Below are 16,759 nucleotides of genomic sequence, written 5' to 3'. Positions count from 1 at the left end.
AGGAACGTAGGACGATCTCCTAGGGGTAAACTCTTAATTTAGGAAGTGCGTCTCCTAAACAGTATAACCTGAAAAACCTAGACTAGGAAGTGCGTCTCCTAGGGGTGAAACTTCAATGATTCAAACTAGGAAGTGCGTCTCCTATTAATGAACTCTCAATTTAGGAAGTGCGTCTCCTACAACAAAATATAACTTGAAAACCCCGACTAGGAAGTGTTTCTCCTAGGAGTGATGTGTGATCTTCTCAATAGCCTTTGCGTAAGCAGAATTGGGGCATTACACCTGAAAATTTCAAGCTTCCCAGCTTTGGTATGAACATGCTTCCGTCCCTGTTTCGGATAAAGAAAACTTGTGAGTTTAAACATGGTGGTTGGTTTGTGGCCTTGGCTTTGCGGCGATTGCTCCTTCACTTGCCATGATAACTTTGATTTCACCTTGAAAGACATTGATTGCTTATTGACTAACCAATTTCTTTGTCAACCTCATCACAGATAATACCTCTTCTCCGTTTAGACCCAATACCCTTTATCCGTTGCATTGCTCATGGACTGACATTTACCAAACCTTTTTGTTTCACATGAATCCCAAAGCACGTCAATTGCCACCCACTCAATGTGTATGCTGTTCTTTCTTGACTTAAACCCCTGGTCCTGTCCTTGAGGTCTACGGCCCCCTCATTTGCCATGATAACTTTGATTTCTGCTTGGAAGACCTTGCTTTTGTCAATCTTGCCACAGAAAAGGCCTTTGATCCATTCACCTAACACCTTCCATCTGTTGCATTGTTCATGAATTGATATGTACCAAGCCTTTGTATTTTGCACGAATCCCAAAGCATGTTGATTGTTACCAACTCAGTGCGCTTGTTGTTCTTTCTTGACTTATGACACTTTGATGTACTAGCCAGATCCCGTTTTGTGCAATTGGAAAGCTGGTGGAAAATTTTGAAATCATTTCTCACTTGTTATGACCGAATTGACTCGGGAAAAGGAACAGAGTAGAGGACAATGGAAAGAGATGATTCCTAACAAGAAAACTACAAAGTAGAAACCTATCGGATGTGGATACTAACTCTAATGACCATGACATGCACCTGCGGCCTATTTCGTTAAGCAAACCTGATGTTCAGCTCTTGTTGTACCTTTTTGCCGTAAAACCGGTCTTCAATGCTCCGCTTATCCAATCTGATTCACAATTCTTATTCGACTTGTAGTGCCCGAAGGATTTTCACCATCAAGCCTCTCTCATTTCGGTCTTTTTCTCAACTCACTATCGCCTTATGGTGCCCGTGAAGGTTTTCACCAATAAGACTCTCTCATTTTTTTATTTCTCTCAGCTTTCATCGCCTTGCGATACCCGTAAGGGGGCTTTCATCAATAAGGCTCTCTCATTTTTCATTTCCCTTGTTTGGACCGGAGTGTTTCCCCTGATATGAATCACCTCTACTTGCTTGACTTGGCATTCTTCGAAGACTGATCGGAAGGTCTTTCTTTTGACCATGTGGGCTTTTGGATAGGGTTAGAAAGAAAGGGTATCACGAAGGCTCAAAACAACTTGAATGGGTTCAAACTTACAACTTTTGGAATTAGATCTTTTGCATAACCACAACTTCTGCCCCAGTTTCTTTGCCTGGGGGCTTTTGGATTTTTATTTTGATGGGACCGAACCGTGAGGCTGCCTACGTATCCTTAAAAGGAATCAGGTCGAACGTAGTTCATGACTACTTTTGTTGTTGCTATTTTTCTTTTTCTTTTTCTTCCTCTTTCTCTTCTTTTTTTCCTTTTCACTTTTTGTTGTTTTGTTGTTTTTGTTTTCTTCTTTTTTTTTCTCTTTTTTTCTTTTTCTTTTTATTTTTCTTCTCTTTTTCTCTTCTTTTTTTTCTTCTTCCTTTTTTCCTCCTCTCTCATTTCATTCTTTTCTTTTCTCTTTTTCCTTTACTTATCTTTCACGCTTGTGTTTCTGATCTTTGCTACTGATTCCGAAAGAGGGGTATGAAAGAAAATAAATAAGGCTCAAATGGGTAACAAAGGATAAGGTGTTTAGATAGCAGAACAAAATGCCTTCGTCATTCCAATATTCAAAACATGCCAAGCACCAACAACACGATTTAAACAAACCAAGGAAAACATTCGTAACATCTTCTGATTGTACCAGACTTGATAACCATATCCGCACATTCGCCTTCTACATCTATCAACTACAAAGCACCATTGGACAACACCCTCACTCTCATTACCACGAGCGGACCCTGCCAATTTGGGCAAACTTGCCTTTAGCTTCAACCTGATGCTGCATGATGCATTAATATAGGGTTTTTTTATGTTCTATTTGCCCCAGTTTCATACAATTTGGGCTTGAAGTGACCTTAAAATGCCCTTACTTATTTTCCCTCAAATGTCCCTATTATCTTCAAAAATTATTTCATTGCTTCCTGACCAAACTGACTTTTAAAGATCTGGCTGAGAATTATGCGTGCATGTCATGTCACTAGAACCAGCATGAAAAGAACTGTAAAAGGAGAAGAGAACTAAAAAATGACCAGAAATAGCAGAAAACAGAGAATTGCATTAAACAGACAATGAAAGGGTTTGAACAGCAAAACAAGCAAAATAACCTGGGGTACAACCCTAAAACAAACCCAGATAACACTAAATGAGATACTACGACTAAAGGAACTAGACAAAGTAAAAGGATAGAAGGGTTTGAGTCACAAGACAATGTCCAGATTACAACCCTGAAATAACTCGGACAACAGAAATGACAAAAAACTAAGCCACCAAAGCTCCTCTCCGACTGACCAAGCAATGGAACGTCTTTCCAATTACCAAGCATGGCATCTTAGCCACTGAATTCCGCATCAATATTGCCAAGACCATTACCAACTTCAATATTGTCAACTTTAGTCAACAAGTTCCCAAGAGGATTTGAGTGCTCCCTGTCATTGTCATTGATCACAATTACTCCATCTTGAATCATTCTTTTTATTTCCTTTTTCAAAGATCGACAATCTTTAATGCTATGCCCTTGGACATTAGAGTGGTACATGCATCGTACAGTAGGATCAAAGCCCTTTGCATATGGGTCTGGAGTATAGCCGAGGAGCGGCTCAATCAGGCCAGAATGCTTTAACTTTTCAAACAAACTTGTGTAGGACTCCCTAATTGGCGTGAAACTATTTCTTTGCATTTGTTCTCTTCCCTGCCCCTATTTTCTAGGGTTGTTGGGTGCTCGAGAATGCTGCGAAGGCAAGAGTGCATTATGCGGTGTTGGCGCTGGCCATAGAGAGTGACCTGGTGGTTGGACATATGACCGGACATTGTTCGGAGGATATTACTGAGGTGGATTATGTGGAGCTCGAGGATAGGTTTGGGGTTGGAGTTGAGGCTGGGTATGGTGAGGTGATGGGCCCCTGGACCAAGCTCTTGACTCAATTACTGCAACGTCCTCTTTCTTCTTCTCTCCAAATACTCCTCCAGTGCCGTTTTGAATAGCTTGGGAAGTCGCCTTAATTGCTGAATAACTCATGATTTTGTTAGATTTGAGTCCTTCCTCTACCATGCTTCCCATTTTCACTACTTCATTAAAAGATTTCCCTACTGCTGACACCTAGCGACCGAAATAAGTGGGCTCTAAGGCCTACAGGAAGTAATCAACCATTTCGCTCTCTTTCATTGGAGGGTCGACCCTCGCAACCTGCTCCCTCCAACGGAACCCGTATTCTCTGAAACTCTCCCCGGGCTTCTTCTCGAGTTTTATCAATGACAGACGGTCTGGAATGATTTCAAGATTGTACTGGAAGTGGCAAGCGAACGCTTGTGCCAAGTCGTCCCAGGTGTACCACCTGCCATGGTCTCGTCGTTTATACCATTCTAATGCAGACCCACTCAAACTCTGGCTGAAGTACGCCATCAGTAACTCATCTTTTCCACCAGCCCCTCTCATTTTGCTGCAGAATCCTCTCAAATGTGCTACCGGATCACCATGCCCGTCATATAGATCGAACTTAGGCATCTTGAACCCTGCTGGTAGCTGGACATCCGGGAACAGACACAAATCTTTATAGGCCACGCTGACTTGGCCACCCAATCCTTGCATGTTCCTGAAGGATTGCTCCAGGCTTTTTACTTTTCGAAACATCTCTTCCTGCTCCGAGCTCTTAGGTGGCTTTTCGATTTCCGCCGGGAGCTCAAAGTGAGGAGTGTAGGAATAGGGTTCTGGAGCTTTGAAAGTGGCTCCGGGGGGTAATATTGGTTATCGTGAGCTTGGAACAAAGGCCCACTGGAGGATCTGTGGAGTGTAGCGGGAAGGGGTGCCACGAAGACAGGAGTGGCTGGTGGAGGAGGGTACGGAACTGGTTTGGGTGGTGGAGCTGGTGGTGTTTGGGAAGTTGTGTTCTGGTAGTGTTGGTAAATGGGAAAGCCCGGGGACGAATCGGTGGCAGGATGATCCTGTGACTAAGCCAATGGCGGGATGAAGGCAGGGTTGGCAGGGTAAGCTGGTGGTGGTTGCCCTTTTGCCCAGGCCTGGTACATTTCGGCCATCTGTTGCTTCAACTTATACATCTCTTCTTTCATCGTGTTGACATCCAACTCTTTCCCCTCTCTCGAAGGATCGATGACACTCGCATCAAGTCCCTGGTTGGCCATGAGCACTTTGTTTTTGGAATGGGTGTTGTATGGGTGAGTTGCCAGAATGCCACACAAACTAACCACCTGTCTGCTATGAATATAACAAAATGAAGCCATCACGTTAGCATTTGGGCATTTAACATAAGGTAATCTCACTTTACGTGCAATACACCTAGCCACAGTTATCAGTTCTAAAATGACTTCGAGGGTACAAAGGTCAGTTGGCATCATCCCAATTTTTTCATTTCAACCCTCTATTTTCTTTACTTTTCTAGCACTTGCTTGCTCATTTTTCCTTCCTCTATTTCCTTCTAATTATCACTTTTTCCTTTCCTCTCATTTCTCACATCACATGATTTCACCTCTTTTTCTTTTCCTTTTTTTTTATATTTTTTTTTGATTTTTTCCTTTTTCCTTTTTCTTTTAATAATAAAAAAATGATCCAATCGAACCCTATGTAGGTTGCCTACGTATCATGACCCCGCATGAATCAGATCTTTGCGTAGTTCTGGAAGAACGGGAATAAAGTAAACATACTGACATTCTCCTTTTTTCTTTTTTACCTTAATGACTACTCTGATGAGAAAAGAGAAATAAAAAGAAGCAAATCTTTTTTTTTTTTGAATTTTCTAGACTTAATATTCTATAACCTATTCTAAACTCGAGCTTAACGGGCATGTTTTTCTCTTTTTTTTCTTTTGAAACAAATACTCTATTAAGAAAATATCCTAGAAGAGAAAAATATTTTTTTGATCCTTTTTTTTTGAAGAAAAGAAGGAAATCATGTTGTTTTCTTTTTCTTCTATGTACAATGTCCTAAAGTTCTAATGAAAGTAAAAGGATTTATTTTTTCATTTTTCATTAGTTTTCCAAAGGAGAACCTCAAGAGAAAATCTTTTTTTTTTTTTTTTGGATTTTTGAAATTAATACCTTAAAGAAAACTCTTTAAAGAGGTACTAAAAGAAAATTCACTTTTTTTGAATTTTATATCCTAATATACTAAAGGAAAAATAAAAGCAATTTTTATTTTGATATTAATTGCCTAAAGGAAAAACCACCTCAAAGGAATTTTTTTTTTCATTTCTAGAATTAATATTCTAAGGAAAACTTCTAACGGAAATATAAAATGCAACATCTTTTTTTTTTGGATTTTTGATTTACATCACACTTTTTAAATGCAAAATAGAAAGTACAATAGTAAATAAAAAACTCAAAATTAATATACAAAACTAGAAGGTAAAAGACGACATAAAAAGAAAAACAAACTCAAAACATAAAAAAGAAAAGAAAATCTCCTTTTAATCCACTCCCGAGTGAGCGATCCTGACTAGATGGTCCTGGGGCTCTGTAGACGCCATCTTCCCGTGCCTTTTGTACACAAATGTAGCATCCACCCCTAGGTTGTCAGCCATTTCCACTGCACAATTGCAGATTTGCTCAGCAATTTGATCTGGCAAAGATACTCCAAGTTTCCGTTGATGCAACAAAGTTTGCCCGTTCTCTTCACGACATGATTGTTCCATTTGGGTGCTAGTTGTACGGAAGACAGAAAGAGCCTTCACTCCATATGATCCAATGACTGACTCACCAGATAACATCAATGCATCAGCATACTGTGGAACCACTTCCGAAACATCTGCAACCTCTGCTCGTGTTGGAGTTGGGAATTCAACCATTGACTCCAGAAGTTGAGAGGCGACAATAACTGGCTTGTTGAGCTACCTGCAAACATAAGTAATATCTTCCTGAACAAATGGAATTTGTTCAAGTGGAATCTCAACTCCAAGATCTCCCCTTGCTATCATAATCCCATCAGAAGCCTCAACGATCTCTTCCAACTTTTGGAGAGACTGTAAACTCTCTATCTTTGCCAACACTTTTTTGGCCTTGGAGGATTTAGCTGCGAGGCAGTCCTTCAGATGCTTGATCCCATCAGCATCCTTTACAAATGAAACGACAATAATATCGATATCTTCAGATATTCCAAACACAATATCTGACCAATCCTTTGTTGATAGAGTGGGGAGGTCATAATCTGTTCCTAAAAGCTTGCCATCTCTCCAAAACTCAACTTAGCTCTAGGCAGTAGTGGACCGGGGTCTGTGCACTTGCAGCGCAAGTCATTCTCGACTCTCTCTATAACTTCAAAAGTAGCCATTCCTCCATCTATGACAATTTCATCACCAGGATTGACACCTTCAGAAAAACCTTGATAATTTGCCTGAATTGTAAATGGACGAGAACCTTCAAACTTCTCAGTAGTAAAGTACCAGATTGAATCCTCCTCTGCTTTGACAGAAGATGAAGAGCCATGATCAACTACTTGTATTTGATTCCCCTCTGTATCAATCATTACTGATACACTATAACCTTTTTCTTGATTTAACATCTTAATTTTCCTAATCACATCTTGATGCCACTCTCTTGAGTTATGACACGTATTTAGCCTAACCACATTCATACCTGCTAAAGCCAACTTCTCCAACTCATCCAAAGAACAACAAGCTGGTCCAATTGTGCAAACTAACTTTGTTTTCCTTAACCCCAAAAATCCATTTTCCTTTAGTTCCCTTTCTGTCACCACATCAAAGCCTCAAAACTCTTCAATTCACTTGAACTTTGAATTTTCCCCAACCCCACTTGCATCACTGCTTTGACTCCAATTCTTGATTTTTTTTTAATACATTCCAAATTTCTACATATACCCAGTAAGTAAATTCACACCTGTATGAAAAAATTAAAAACAAATAAAGTTAAAAACCTAAAACGCTACGTGAGACAATAACCCTTCCTGTTGGACACATGTAAGACATGCTTGAGGCTATTTTTGCAAAATGACTTATTTAGCCAAAAGGTGGCTAGAAGTGCAAAATTCGGCTAAGACCCCGCAAAGCCAAGAACCTAAGATTTACTAGGAAGACCGGACCCTATGTGGGTTGCCTACGTATCACGCCTCGAAAGACGAGAATCAGGTTTGCGTAGTTCGGGCAGATTGGATACGGGCGGGAATTAAAAAAAAATAACTAACATATAGAAAACACATTTTTTTTCTTTCTTTTTTTTTTTCAAAAAAAATGATAAAACATGTAAAATCTCCTTGGATTTTCTTTTCCTTTTTTTTTGATTTCTTGATTTTCCGAAAATATTGAAAAAGTGTAAAATCTTTTTTTTTGTATTTTTTTTCTTTTTCTTAATAAAAACGTAATAAAAAAACATAACTGGGCCCTACTTGCTTTATTTTCACACTTCACCCTCTTTTTTTCTTTTTTTTCTCTTCTCTATTTTTTGTCCCTTTTTTCATTTTTCATTTGTCCTCAACTTTTATTGGTCCGCCAAATGACCCTTTTACCCTTGGATAAATACAACTTGTAGCACATAGGATGCATCAAGATGGTCCGTTATTCCGGGTTTACCTATCCTCGAAGGACCCAACCCCTGTGTTGAGTCCCATAAGTCAAATGCACATGATGCAAACAAGCGTACCTACTAGGGATCCGGCATGAGGTTGAGTTATTCTAGGTTCAAAACCTGGGTATATGTTCTAGATTGTGTACCCGAGCGGACAACTCGAGTCGAGGAGGGGGCTACGTATCGGGAACCAAAAGGCCATCCGGCTTAGTAACTTGTCCGAGCCTCTTTCTTATTTCAAGGTATGACACTAACAGAATAGGGAGTCTCGACCATCGAGCACATCCCCGAAGATGAGAAGAGAAGGGTTTCATAACAGTTTTATATATACAGTTCAGATAATATCAAAGCGGTAAAAAGCAATATTTTGCACATTAGTCCCAAACATGTAATAGAATCAGATAAACAAAGCCAAATACAACAATATATCTAAGCTCGAATTCTGAACCCTGAACCGATGTTCTGGGTTCTTGTCCCCAGCAGAGTTGCCAGAGCTGTCACACCTCCTTTTTTTTGTACTACACCCCCGGAAGAGGTATAAAGGAGTTTTTCCAATTAATGGACAATCGAAACGGGATTTATTTAAAGAGTTCAAAGTCGCCACTTGCGATATTTATGGTATCCCAAGTCACCTGGTTGAATCCCGAATCGAGGAAAAGAATGACTCTGTTTAACAGTCCGTGCACCAGAAATCCGAGTAAGGAATTCTGTTAACCCGGGAGAAGGTGTTAGGCATTCCCGGGTTCCGTGGTTCTAGCACGATCGCTCAACTGTTATATTCGGCTTGATTATCTGATTTTAAACAATTATGGACCTATGGGGAAATTTTAACTTTTAACCGCTTTTATATAATTTATTAAAGAAGATTGCAACGTTATTAAAACATGTCTCGAACCACGTCACATAAATGCACCCGTGGCTTTTGACATATTTTAACATCGTTGAGATTTGGATTTGGGTCACATAAATGTGCACCCGAATTTAGGAAAGTAATATTATTAAACTAACGCGCCTAAAGCAATTTCACGTTCGCAACTTTGCGAGGGCCATGGAGTTTGCTAAATGGCACGCCTCGAATTCTAAGGATCAATACAAGATTAATTAAAACGAGGGCCATGCAATTGTCATTTTTGTTTGGCACAGCACGCCCCAATTTATTCTAACAAAAAAAAAGGTTTCTAAGTTAACTTATGAGGGCCATAAATTAATTTCGATGGCTCGCCTCAATCTATCCTCAATCAATTTCCTCCTTTCTTCAACCTTCCCCTCTTTACTCAACCTTGTGACAGTAATACAACTCTATTAACAACGAGTAAAGAATTAACAGTAACTACATGTGAACCAAATCGTGTAAGTTTTGAGCATGAAGTAATACAATTCAACATCTTTATCAACCAAATTAGAATCAGAATAAGCTTTAATTACAACATCCAAAGCCTCGAGTGCGAGCAACTTATCTTCACAAATTGTCACGTTGGGTAACAAAATTTCAATTCCATGATAGACTCTAGACATAACCAAGAGTTTCACAAGAGAAGAATGTCAATATCACTCTGAAAAGAGTCAGGGTACCAACAGAGAGTTGCAAAGTCTCATAAAGAATAGGTCACAATAACGTCAGTGTAAATCGTGTTCATGAAGAATGACGAATATATATTCATTTAAAAAAAAACAAAGTTACTATCCACAACTTTAAACCTCATCCGAAGCTGCCTGCTCTTGATCAGCTGACTCAACTACTCGCTCTAAACCGGAAATGAATCTAAATGCACAAATCTGACATAGTAGAAACTAAATCCAAAACCAGACTGATTCGCATAAGAAACTTGATGAACACACACGAAATCAACAAACAACTAAGAGAATAGGCCAACAATATATTTCAATCACGACACATGAGATTAACATCACAAATAATAGAGGAAAAGGAGAAAAATAAACCTGAAACAGTTTTAATTAACGAAAATCCAGCAATTACACTGGTTGAATCGAGTGATTCGCTAACTCCGGAACTCGAGACATCTATCAAACTCAAACAGGATCGCGAACCACACCTCGACAAACAGCCTCAATTCAACGGCGCATCAAACCTCAATCGAAACTAAGCAATTCCAGTGAGCACGGTTTCCGGCGAAGATCGACTTCGAGCACAGCTTCAATGCCAGATCTCGAAGCTCCAGGGGTCTCTCTATTGTGTGATGTGGCTGACTTTGGGGTGGAGTTGTGATGGTTTATGGGTGCTAAGAAGTGGAGGAGATGAGCGGGGTAGGGACGGTGGGTCTCTGGTCGTTTGGGATGGTTGGATGAGATAAGGGTCATTCGTTTCAGGGTTGTGGGGTTCGAAGATGATGAAATACAGGGGGTGGGGGTTGTTTGGAGAAGATGAAGCTTCAGGAGGGGGGGGGGGCGTGAAAAGCTGCGCAACTTTTTTTTGTTTTTAGAATCTTAGGCGTTATTTCCTTCTTCACCTTAGCTGATAGGTGTTAGTCCTATTATATAGGTCTAGGTCTATGTTTACATTTTATGTATTTTGCCAATTAGTCCCTAGGTCCTTTTGTGTTAAGTTCTTAGGGTCTTTTTTATTTTATTTTTTTATTCCAAAGAAGGTCTAGAAAGGTCCCTAGGCTTAAGGGACTAATCCGAATAAGGCCAAGAACTAGACTCTAAAACTCTTAAAATTGTGATCCAACACCTTAATTGACTCCTTTTAAAATAAGATAAAAATACTACACAATGCAAAATCTAACATGAAACTATTATATATTTTTTGTATTTTCAAGATTATGTAAAGATAAAAATAAGGTACTATTTTTGTATTTTCAAGATTACGTAAGCCAAAATATTTTTTTTGTAATTTTCCATTTTTATGACAAAAATAAAGTAAAGAAGTTAAAAATAGTTGAAATAGCTATATTAGGCCTACATTAAATATTTACATGCTAAAATATGAAAAATCTTGGGGAGGGTCAAAAATCACATGTCTACAAGTATTTTTGCGAATTCCGGTTGATAGGTGAGATTTTGATCCGAGGGTCGGAATGGAATTCCGAGAGCTGATGTAGCTTCGTTATGTCATTTGTGATGTGTGTGTAAAATTTCAGGTCATTCAGACGCCGATTTGTTGGGTTTTTGATCAAATGCGTGTTTCGGAAGTTTTTGGAAAACTTAGGCTTGAATTCGATGTGAATTGATGGTTTTGATGTTGTTTGAGGTGTTTTGGTGATTGAAACAAGTTCGAATGAGGTTTCAGGATGTGTTGGTGCTTTTGGTTGAGGTCCCGGGGGCCTCGGGTGAGTTTCGGGTGGTTAATCGGACCATTTTTATGTTTGAGAGATTGCAGATTTTCAGTTCTAGTGTTGCAGGTATTTTGGCCTTCGCGTTCGCGAATGGGAGCTCGCGTTTGCAAAGGGCTGAGTGCTGTGAGCTACGCGTTTGCGAGGGTCCATGCCGCGTTCGCGAAGGGTTGTGAGAGGCAGCATTGCGTTCGCGAGTGTTTATACGCGATCGCGTAGGAGAGATTGGGTCTGATGGTCAGTTAGTCATCGCGTTCGCGATGGAAGTGGCACGTTCGCGAAGGTCAAGGCGGTGGAAGCATCGCGTTCGCGACGGGCGTGTCGCGTTCTCGTAAGGTAAAAGTTGGTCAACGTAATTTTATGCTACGCGTTAGCGAGAGTTGGACCGCGTTCGCGAAGAAGAAAATCCTATAGCTGGGCAGAATGTTTTAAAGTCATCTTGTTCGCGATTTTGGGTCTATTTTCACCCATGGCTGCCCGTTTTTGGAGATTTTTGGAGGAAATGAAAGATGGATTCAAGAGGAATCGATTTGAGGTAAGAATCTTGGTCTCAATACTCATTTTTGTTGTGAAATCCACCTAGAAATTCATGGGATTTAGCTAAAAATGGAAGAAACTAGGGCTTGACTTTTGAGATTTTTAAATTGGAATCTGAAGGGCCGTTTGAGGTCGGATTTGACAGTTTTTGATATATAAAGACTCGTGGCGAGACAAGGAATCTATTGATGTGAAAATTTCTGAGTTCGAGAAGTGGGCCCGGGGCTCGGGTTTTGCAAATTTCGGGATTTTTTGATGTTTTTCGATTATTTTCGATTGGGCTTTGTTCCCTTAGCATATTGTGATGTATTCGCTCTGATTTTGGGTATATTCGACGCGCGTGGAGGCCGATTTGAGGAACAAAGGCGTCGTGAGCTAGAGATTTTGCCGGTTCGAGGTGAGTAATGATTATAAATGATATTCTGAGGGTTTGAAACCCCGGATTGCACATCGTAGTGCTATATTGAGGTGAGACACGCGCTGGATGATGAGCGCGGGGTCTTTTACTACTGGGGATTGTGACTTGGTCCGTCCCGATTGATGATTTTACTGCATATTTGACTGAAATTGATTTGTTATCATCATGATTTGGGCTGATTGCCATATTTGGTCTTCGTGCCAATTATTTGAACCTTTCGGGGATTTTTATCACTATTTCCTCACTGTTTTGACTCATATTGAAACTCAGTCCTGTTGATACTTATTATTTTACAAACTCAGCCACTTTTATACAGATTTAAAACTTAAATGATATTTCTAAATGATATTTTTGGCTGAGAACTACTGTTTTACAAATGCCCGAAGGGCTTATGATGATTTCTGGACTGAGTGAGGCCGAGGGCCATATGTGAGGTTATGCTGAGTGATATGAGGCCGAGGGCCTGAGATACATTTATATGCCACGAGGTGGCTTGAGTGACGTGAGGAGGCTTTCAAGCCTTATGAGTGATGTGAGAAGGCTTTCAGGCCTTATGTTGATATAGCGCTTGGGCCGTAAGGGGCCCCTCCGGAGTCTGCACACCCACAGTGAGCGCGGGTACCCATATGATCTGAGAGTGAGCCCGAGGGGATGATACTACGCTGAGTGATTGATACTGAGCCTGAGGGGCTGATACTATCCTGAGAGCAATCTGAGAGAGAGAGCCCGAGGGGCTGAGAGTGTTCTAAGAGTGAGCCCGAGGGGCTAGTACTGTTTTGAGATATTGCCCGAGGGGCGAACTTTTATTTTGCTCACTTGCGTATTTACTTGCCTTTTACCTGATATGTTGTGGTATTTGTGCCCGAGAGGCCGATCTTCTGTGCTTATCGGCACTAACTGTTCTGAAATCATTTCGTAATTGTTGAAAAGATCATTTTCAAAAGAGATTTAAGCTGAGCCAAGGTATTTCTAAGGATTTCACAGCTTCACTGCTTTCTCAAAGGACTGTACACTGCTTCTATATAGCATGTTGGTTGCTTTACGTGATTTCTTACTGCTCAGTTGTGTGCAAATGTAGGTATTTATTTACCCGGTAGCGGGTATTGGCTGTGTGGAGGCAAAGCTGTAGGAGTTTAGCGAGGTGACTGCCAGCGTTCACAGTACCGTTTTCTCTCCCTGTCGTTTATTATTCCTGTTCGCTGTATTTTTAAGACCTTGTAGATGTAATTACACTCTTATAGATGCTCGTGACTTGTGACACCCCAGTTTGGGCTGTGTTTGGGTTGTACTTCCGCTAAGTAATGTTATTGAATCATCTTTAAAAATTGATTATTCATGTTCATCTAATTTTGGAAAAAGGCAATTTGGGTTGGTTGGCTGGCCTTGTCTTCACGAGAGGCGCCATCACGATCGGAGCGGGATTTGGGTCGTGACAAGAAGGAATCATTAATGATAATGCACTTGTCCCCAAAAGAAAAAAGATTATCTAAAATGATAGTGCAAACTCTCTTCAATTTATTGAAATTTGTTATAAAATAAAGACTGTAAAGTAAAGACAAGTATAGAGAGAAACTGATATATTATTCGAATTCAAACTGATGTACATAATGAACTGAAATCTCTTCTATTTATAGAAGAAAGGAAGCTGCTACTGCAAGCTGTTGTGTAAGCTGCTACTATACCAGATATGGATAATCTTCTACTGAGAGTAATGTTTATCCATAACGGAGTACTGGAAGGCTAAGCTCATTGTACCAGGTATAGATAATCTTCCACTGGGGGTAATGTTTATCCATAACGGAGTACTGAAAGGATAAATTCATTGTACCCGGTATGGATTATCTTCTACCCGGGATAATGTTTATCCATAACGGAGTATCGAAAGGATAAGCTTATTATACCCTGTATGGATAATATTCTACCGGGGGTAATGTTTATCCATAACGGAGTATTGAAATAATAAGCTTATTATACCCGGTATGGATAATCTTCTATCGGGGGTAATGTTTATCCATAACCGGGTACCGAAGTGATAAGCTTCTTCGGGAGGCTTATTTCCAATAGAGTACTAAATAGATAAACGTATTTACGGCGGAGTCCCATATGGATAAGCTTCTTCAGGAAGCTTATTTACAACGGAGTACCAAATGAACATCCATAATATAATATATTTATAACACTCCCTCTTGGATGTTCATTAAAAGATAATGTGCCTCATTAATCTTACTAGGAAAAACCACGTGGGAAAAAAATCCTAGTGAAGGAAAAATAGTACATATATTTAGTAATACGCATTGTGTCACGACCCTAACCCCGAACCCGGTCGTGATGGCGCCTCTCGTGAAGACAAGGCCAGCCAGTTCAACCCAATTCATCTCTTAAAACAGTTAACCAACACATAATAGCTTAAAACATGATTTACTAACACTGAATAACGGAAATAACAATGAAAATGCGGAAATCCAACCCGACACAACCCTAACCGGGGTGTCACAAATCACGAGCATCTATGAATCCATAATATAGTCTTCTAAGTCATAAACTACTACATTTGTTTGAAAAGAACAGGAATGATACAGAAATAGAGACACGGGGCTGCGAACGTCAACAGCTACCTCGTAATCTCCGAAGAAGCCCGCCTGAAACTGGAGGAAATCAACACACCGGAGCGGAACCTGATACGCCTGAATCTGCACACAGGGTGCAGGGAGTAAAGTGAGTACTCCAACTCAGTTAGTAATAAATATAAATAATGACTAAAAGTAAGAAATCACACAAGGCACAAAGCATTCTATGATGAAGCGGTAAAATCAATTAAAAGCAGTAAAACCAGTGAAAATCCAATTAAAATCCTCTTTCAACAAGTAAATAGGTAAATGACAGATAATTTAGGTACGGTAAATAAATAAAAGCTCGCCCCTCGGGCATAGTATCACCACATCCGCCCTCGGGCAACAACTCAGAACAATAATAGCCCCTCGGGCTCAATCTCACATCACACTGGGTACCCGCGCTCACTGGAGGTGTGCAGACTCCGGGAAGGGACTCTTACGGCCCAAGCGCAATAACAAGTCATCTCGTGGAATCACAACTAGGCCCTCGGCCTCATGTCAATCAAGCCACCTCGTGGCGTACATATCTCATGCCCTCGGCCTCAAATCAGTATCAATGTCTCTTCACAACATAGGCCCTCGGCCTTACTCAGTCAAAATTACTCACAAGCCCCTCGGGCAATAGTAAAACAGTGTGTCTCAGCCCAAAACATCATTTAAGTCTCAAAACTGAGTAAAAACGGCTGAGTGATTAAAACAATGGAAAATACATGACTGAGTTCAAGTAGTAATTCAAAAACAGTGAGGAAATATCAAGAAAAAGCCCCGAAGGGTTCAAATAATTGGCATTCAGCCCAAATATGGCATTCAGCCCAAATCATAGTGATAACAAATAAGTTTCAGTCAAATACGTGGTAAATCATCATCCGGGACGGACCAAGTCACAATCCCCAATAGTGTACGACCCCACACTCGTCAACAAGCGTGTGTCTCACCTCAACAGAGCACTACGATGTGCAATCCGGGGTTTTAAATCCTCAGAACATCAGTTACAAGCATTACTCACCTCGAACTGGCTAAATCCCTAGCTCGCGACGCCTTTGCCCTTCGAATTGGCCTCCACGTACGTCGAATCTTCTCCAAAATCAGAACGAATACGTCACAATATGCTAAGGGAACAAAGCCCAAGCGAAAACAATCAAAAAGTACCAAAAATCCCGAAATTAGCAAAACCCGAGCCCCGAGCCCACTTCTAGAAACTCAGAAATTTTTACATCAACGGGTTCCTTATCTCCCCACGAGTCTATGCATATAAAGAACACCAAAATCGGAGTCCAAATGACCCCTCAAATCCCCCATTAAAGGCCTCTTAAACTCAAGCCCTAAACCTCCATTTTTAGCCCTTCAATCCTTCTAATTACAGACTTAATTCATGATATTCTACCATAGAAATGTGTTTTAAGTCCAAAATCCTTACCTCAACGAAGCCTCCTTGATTTATCTTTTCAAAATCACCCAAAGCTCCCAATTCCGAGTTAAAAAATGGTTAAACCCTTCAAAAATCGCGAAGTATGAAATATATATACCTTCTGCCCAGGCATTTCCGCATCTATGGTCCAAGATCCGCTTATGCGGTACCGCATGTGCGGTCCTTCCATCCGCTTCTGCGGAAACTCATTAAACAGCTCAAACCGCATCTGCGGTCTTCTTGTCGCATCTGCGACTCCGCAGGTACGGGGCCCCTACCGCTTCTGCGGTCCCAGACACCTGCTTCCAAAACAGCTTCTGCGGTCCTCCCATCGCACATGCGGCGCTGCACCTGCGGCCCCCAAACCGCAGGTGCGAAAATATCAGAAGCAGCAACTTCAGCAACTGCAACACCATCCAATTTCCCCCGTTGACCACCCGAAATCACCCCGAGGCC

General features: G+C 40.6%; 1 pseudogene; it reads right to left on the bottom strand.

Moving 5' to 3' along the window:
• The window catches only part of LOC109234941, a 36,430-nt pseudogene continuing 23,791 nt past the window's right edge, over positions 4,121 to 16,759 (bottom strand).

This window comes from Nicotiana attenuata, chromosome 11 (assembly GCF_001879085.1).
Source record: "Nicotiana attenuata strain UT chromosome 11, NIATTr2, whole genome shotgun sequence".
NCBI lineage: Eukaryota > Viridiplantae > Streptophyta > Magnoliopsida > Solanales > Solanaceae > Nicotiana > Nicotiana attenuata.
The sequence above is the reverse complement of the archived record's forward strand: the minus strand, read 5'-3'. Positions and strand labels throughout refer to the sequence as shown.